A 7,241-nucleotide genomic window follows, 5' to 3' on the forward strand; every position below is an offset into this window, starting at 1 on the left:
ATATCTGAGGACCCCATCTTCTGTAATCTCAAATGGCGTCTTCTCCTTCTGAGGGGTTGTATCCCTATAATGAGCTAACACATGATCCTCGTACTGGAGTTCCTTCACTTCAGTTACTAAGGAGGATGTTGTTGTGTCCTGAATAGTACTTAGTATCACCTGAGTCCAGTAACCGAACTCCAAGACTAGCTAGCTGATGAATGTCATGAGTTATCCCACTCTTCTCTGGTTGTAAATATGACATGCTACCCATAGATCTACGGCTGAGGGCATCAGCTACTATATTCGCCTTCCCTGCATGGTATAAAATATCAACGTTATAGTCTTTCAGTAGCTCCAACCATCTCCTTTGGTGTAAATTCAATTCCTTTTGCTTGAAGATATACTGAAGGCTCTTATGATCCGTATAGATATCAACATGAACGCCATACAAGTAGTGTCTCCACATCTTTAGTGCATGAATCACCGTGGATAACTCTAAATCACGGGTCAGGTAATTCTTCTCGTGCTTTCTAAGTTGTCTAGAAGCATAAGCTACAACCTTACCATGATGCATCCGTACACAACCCAATCCAACACCTGAAGCTTTACAATAGATAGTATAATCAATGGTTCCCTCTGGGAGTGTTAGAACCGGTGTTGAAGTTAGTTTATCCTTCAATGCCTGGAAACTCCGTTCGCAAGCATCAGTCCACTGAAACTTAGCTCCCTTCTGAGTCAACTTTGTCAATGGTGTCGAAAGAGAAGAAAATTCCTCTACAAATCTCCTGTAATAACCTGCCAAACTGAGAAAGCTACGAACCTTCGTCGGTGTCGTGGGTCTAGGCCAAGTCTTTACTGTCTCAATCTTTTGTGTATCAACCCGGATACCCTCACCCGAAATAATATACCCAAGGAAAGCTACAGAGTTCAACTAGAATTCACATTTAGAGAATTTTGCATACAACTTCCTTTTTTGTAGAACTCTGAGAACAGTACGCAAATGATCTACATGCTCAGTCTCTGAACGAGAATACACCAATATATCATCAATAAATACAATTACGAACAGATCTAAAAAGGGTCTGAACACACGGTTCATCAAATCCATGAATACTACTGGGGCATTGGTCAAACCGAATGACATAACACGAAACTCAAAATGCCCATATCTGGTCCTGAATGCTGTCTTCGGAATATCTTTCTCCTTAACCCTTACCTGATGGTACCCGGACCTCAAGTCTATCTTCGAGAAATACTTGGCACTTTGCAACTGATCAAATAAATCATCAATCCTCGGGAGTGGATACTTATTTTTGATCGTCACCTTATTCAACTGTTTATAATCAATACACATCCACAAGGAACCATCTTCCTCACAAATAACACAGGTGCTCCCCATGGTGATGTACTAGGTCTGATAAAGCCTTTTTCAAGCAAGTCCTTTAGTTGTTCCTTTAACTCTTTCAACTCTGTGGGTGTCATTCTATATGAAGGAATAGATATTGGTTGAGTATCTGGTAGTAGGTCAATAGCAAACTCAATTTCTCGCTTTGGCGGAAGACCCGAAAGCTCATCGGAAAAAAATATCGGGAAACTCATTTACCACAGGGATAGATTGAATGGTTGGTGAATCTACTTTCACATCATGCACCCAAACTAAGTGATAAATATAGCCCTTTCTGATCATCTTCCTTGCCTTGAGATAGTAAATAAATCTACCTCTCGGCGATGCCGTATTACCTTTCTATTCCAAAACGGGATCCCCTGGAAATTGAAATCGGACCATCTTTGATCTACAATCAACGTTGGAATAACAAGAAGCCAACCAATCCATACCCATTATAACATCAAATTCTACCATATCTAACTCGATTAGGTCTGCTATTGTAGATCGACTATGAACTACTATTATACAATCTCTATATACCCGCCTAGCTATCACCGGATCCCCAACAGGTGTGGATACCTCAAAAGGTTTAACCAATCCAGGTTTTATTCCAAACTTACTAGCAACCAACGGAGTAACACATGGTAAGCTGGAACCTGGGTCAATTAGTGCATATACATCATATGAGGAGACTGATAATATACCTGTAACAACATTAGGTGATGACTCCTGGTCCTATCATCCTGCTAATGCATATATGCGGTTCTGAGGACCGCTCGAGATAGATGTTCCACCTCTGCCTCTACCACAATCGATTGGTGCTTGTGAACCTTGCCCAGGGGGGCGTACTGATGATGACGAACCAGCTACAGATCCCGCTGGCTGAACTATGCTTGCATCGCCTCTCGTTGGACAATCCCTCATAACGTGGCCTGGATAACCACAAGTATAATAAACACCCAACCTCATACGAAACTGCCTGGCATGTTGTTTACCGCACTGAGCACATCGCGGCAAGGGCGGCCCTCATCTTACTTGACTCGCCCCTATACTGAGAACTTAAGGCCTTGGAATTCTGACCAGGCCCCAAATATATAGAATAGTCAAATCTCTTATCGGCAAACTGAGGGGGTGCGCTAGCCGATGGCTGGGCTGGATACCTCGGGTATTGTTGTCTTTGACCACCTCGAAACTCGCTAGAAGGACCCAAATATCTCGCTCTCTTACTCTGGCCCCTATCATGCTCATGATCGGCCCTCTGCTTCTGCTTACACTCCTCTACACCCTGAGCGTATGCCTGAATACGAGAAATATTCATGCCTGGCTGAAGTGAGACCGACATACAATCATTTAGCAGGTGCGGCTCCAACCCCATCACGAACCGGTGAACCCGATCCTCCATCTTAGATACAATAGTGGGAGCATACCTGGCCAACGAATCAAACTAAAGACTGTACTCCCAAACACTCATGTTACCCTACTGAAGGGTCAAGAACCTATAAACTCTAACCCGTCTAAGCTCTGGTGACAGATAATGACCAAAAAAGCCTCTATAAACTCTTGCCATACCGCTGGAGGGGCATCCTCACCTCTGGATAACTCCCAAGACTCGTACCAATTAACTACAACATCTTAGAGTCTATAGGAAGGTAGCTCAACTGACTCGGTCACAGTGGCCTTCATTACCCTCAACGTCCTCTACATCATATCGATAAATACCTGAGGGTCCTCATTTGGATATGCTCCAGTAAATACCAGAGGGTCCAAATTAATGAAATCACGAACCCTGGCACTGAAGGACCTATCTGCATGACCAATACCTACTTCCTGATACCGAGCCTGTGCGGATACTAATCGAGTTAATAGCTGAACAACATCTCTCATCTCCTAACCCGGTGCATCTGGCTGAAGAGCTGGACGTATAGGGTCGGGCGCTAGAGCTGGTGCCCCTCAGAGCTCCTCTGGAGAGGGTGGGGTATGTGAAGTCTGAGATAGAATCTCACTATGAGACTCTCTCCGAGCCCTGGTAACTCGTGACGCTCGACTAATAGTCTCATCAGCCATAGATTTGCCCTTCTGGGTGGCTGTAGCCTTCTTTGGCATCGCTGAAAGCATAATATACCGTTAGGAAAATGAATCCTTATATCACACGATTTCAGATAAGAAGGGATGATAATATCCTATATGTCCTGTAGCCTCATGTTTATAAATGTGATGCACAACACATTCATAAATAAGACTCTACTAGACACGATTTGTAGACAACCCTAGAACATAACTACTTTGATACCATTTTATCACGACCCAACCGATGGGCCATGACGAGTGCCCGAGTCCTACCTGTCGAACACCCTTAAGCATGCGTTTAAGATATAAACATAAATAACATTTGTCAATAACCTACTGAATTACAAGAATAACATACGTTAGGGGAAACCTGTCCAAAAGACATATATACATATACATGCGTAATATGGTAGGGCAAGCCGACAAGGCTGCTATAGACAACTATATATCCAAACCTCGAAGCCGACAAGGCCACATACTATCCAACTATACATAACTGTCTACAGACCTATAATAGAATATACAACTGTACAAGGATGGGACTGGGCCCCGTCATACCCATATATGTATAAAACCATATCGTACCAAAATCCAAAGCAGCTCTGGATCAAATGGAGCACACCAATACTCGCTGATCAAGGATCCTAAGAATGGGGGACCGTCAGCTTATCTACCTGCACCTGCGGGCATGAAACGCAAGCCCCGGGAAATAGGGCGCCAGTACGAATAATGTACTGAGTATGTAAGGCATAAAAATCAGTACATAAAAGACATAGATGAAAAATGGAATAAAGAATTCCGCCGGTAAACCTAAATAACTTTGTAAATCCTGAAATATTCATAATTTCATGCACATGCATATAAATGTCGTATCATGAATAGGTATAGGTGTACGTAACATCATCAAGCCTCTCAGGGCATCCCATCATATCATCTCGGCCACTGTGGGCAAAATTATCAACATATACCAGCTGATCAGGTGGTGGTGCGTATATAACGCCGTAACCTTTTTCCATAACCCATATATATATAATATACGCGTATATAACGCCATCTGGTCATGGGTCAATGTACATGTATAAATGAATGAAATGCATATGAAATACGTTAATAAGATTTCTCGGAATGTTACAAGACCAATATGTCTTCGGATAAACTTTATCAACTACGTATTTTTCTAAGACCCATGAACAGAAGATATAATAATAATTCACATAGTAAATCAAGAACGTAGGCATCTCTAATACTTCTATGAATAGAGTCATTTATGAAAGTTGTGCATTTGCTTGTTTCGTTTGTATCGTACGGATCATGCCAAAAAAAAGAAGGGATATCCTTAACATACCTGAACCAATTCTCTTGACAATCCCTCTAACACACGTTAATTGTGACAAAACACGTAACGGCGGATCAAAGTAGGAAAAAATCCGTATGATATTCTTGAGAGAGATTGCACTGTACTCTCTTAGAATCTCAAATCTCACGCTTTATCGTATTATGAATTTTCAAACGAGCTATTTGAGCTCCATCCGTTAGCATGGACTTAACATATAACCTAAATGATCTCCATCCGTTAGCATAGCCTTAACATACAACCTAAATGATGTAATGAGATTTCTCAAAATGGTTGGTTTGTGTGGACCCCATTAGGATGACGAAGCTTTGGCCTAAAGGCCCCTAATTATGACTTTCTTGGGCTGCCACATTGGGGGGGGGGGGGGTTAAGCTTATCCAACAATGATAATTAATTTGTTAATCCCCCACTAACTAATAATTACTCAATTATCCAAATAATTAGGAACTATCCCAAACTATTTAAAATACTACTTACTTTTAACACACTTTGTACACCTTATTATTATGGTCAAGTGGTACCTTATATGACACTAGTTCATAAATACCGGGTATTATAGCTCGGACCGTATTTTATCTCAAAATGTCGAACTTCGACGAAACTCATTTTCTTTGATTCGTTTACCCTTTACCCTTCACGGCACTTACTTATCGCCAGTTATAAATAGATATATGCTTATAACCTCAAAAATAATCTCCTCCCCGAGTCTACGTCGATTAACTTGGGAACGAAACTTTAACGTACGAAAATGCGAGATGTAACAGCTTCTCTACCATTCTATGTTCTAAATGGCTATATCTAGCTTTTGTGAGGAAAACATGGCATAAATAAGATCTCAATGTTAAGGAATGGAATTGTGATGGTGCGATTTGATTCAGAGGTGGGGAAGAATGAAGTTGTTGAAGGTGGAATATACCACTTCGACAACAAATCCTTTATTGTTAAGGCTTGGACAGCAGACATGGAGTTCAGAAGAGATGAGCTCTACACTATATCAATCAAGATAGGACTGCCAGGATTGGATTTCAAATATTTGGAGCCCTAAAGGGCTGAGCAAGATTGGTAGGGAAGCCGTTAATGGTTGATAAAAACAAAGAAAAGAAAACTCGACTCATTTGTTCTCGCATGCTGATTGAGGTGGAAATGGAAGCACAACTGCCAGATAAGGTGTGGTTTAGGAATGAGAAAGAAGCTTTGATTGAACAAAGGATATTGTACGACTGAAAACCTAGCCTGTGTAAGTTCAGTAGTAAATATGGGCACAAAGAAGATGAGTGTAGGAAGAAGAAGCCAACTGCAGTACCAATTGAGGCAAATCCATAAATGTGGGGGAAAAGAAAGATACACAACAGAACACTAAGGCCAAACAAGCAAACACCAGCTCCAGCTTGCCAGGGCAGGAAGTTAGCCAACAGAAGCAAAAAGGGGAAAGTGTTATAGGTTCCAAGCAAACAGATGGGAAATTGAAGAGCAAGGTAAATGAATGGGGGATTACACCATTACATCCAAGTAAGCAACAACCACAAAGCATCAAGCAAGTGAGGAGTACGACAGTCAATACCTTTCATGTTCTTGATGAGTCAGGAACAAGTAAACATGTGCAGGTTGGTAGGGTCAGTATAAATGGGGGTAAATCTATTCCTAATATGAGTAATGAATAATTTAATTTGCTAGAATGTAAGAGGCCTTAACGGGCCTAATAAGCAAAAGAAGATTAAAATCCTTTGCAATAAGCAGGATGCTGGATTAATTGGGTTGTTAGAAACAAAAGTAAATGCTAACAAAATAGATAAGTTAGCAACTAATATGTTTAGTGGTTGGACTATTATAACTAACCTAGATACGTATTATGATGGAAGAGTGTGGATTACATGAAGGCCTGACTACTTCTAACTCAATGTTCAAAGCATGGCAGCTCAAGCAATAACATGTAGAGTGACTCATGTGACAGGGCATAGGGTATTTCTCCTTACTATTGTGTATGTTTTCAATAGTAGAGATGAGAGAAAGGATCTATGGAACTATTTGAGGACTACAAACCAAGGGTTCCAAATACCTTGGTTAATATTTGGAAGATTTCAATGTTGTATTGAACATGAATGACAGAGTAGGTGGAAATCCTATCACACTGGGTGAGGTCATGGACTTCCATGAATGTGTAGATGCTTGTTTGATTTATTGAATTACCACAAAATATAGTAGGTACACTTGAAATGATAGAAGTGGTGATCGAAGAATCTTCTCCAAGATTGATTGGGTGTTTGTTAACAAATAATGATTGGACATGATGCTAGCATATAATACCATTTTCCTCCCAGGGGGGATAAGTGATCACTACCCCATAAGTGTTCAGCTAGCCAATGCCCCAATGCCAAAGAAAATACCTTTCAAGTTTTATAATACCTGGTCACAATACCCTCACTTCCTATATATAGTGAAGGCAGGTTAGGA

The sequence above is a fragment of the Nicotiana tabacum genome, chromosome 23, assembly GCF_000715075.1.
Source record: "Nicotiana tabacum cultivar K326 chromosome 23, ASM71507v2, whole genome shotgun sequence".
NCBI classification, from domain to species: domain Eukaryota; kingdom Viridiplantae; phylum Streptophyta; class Magnoliopsida; order Solanales; family Solanaceae; genus Nicotiana; species Nicotiana tabacum.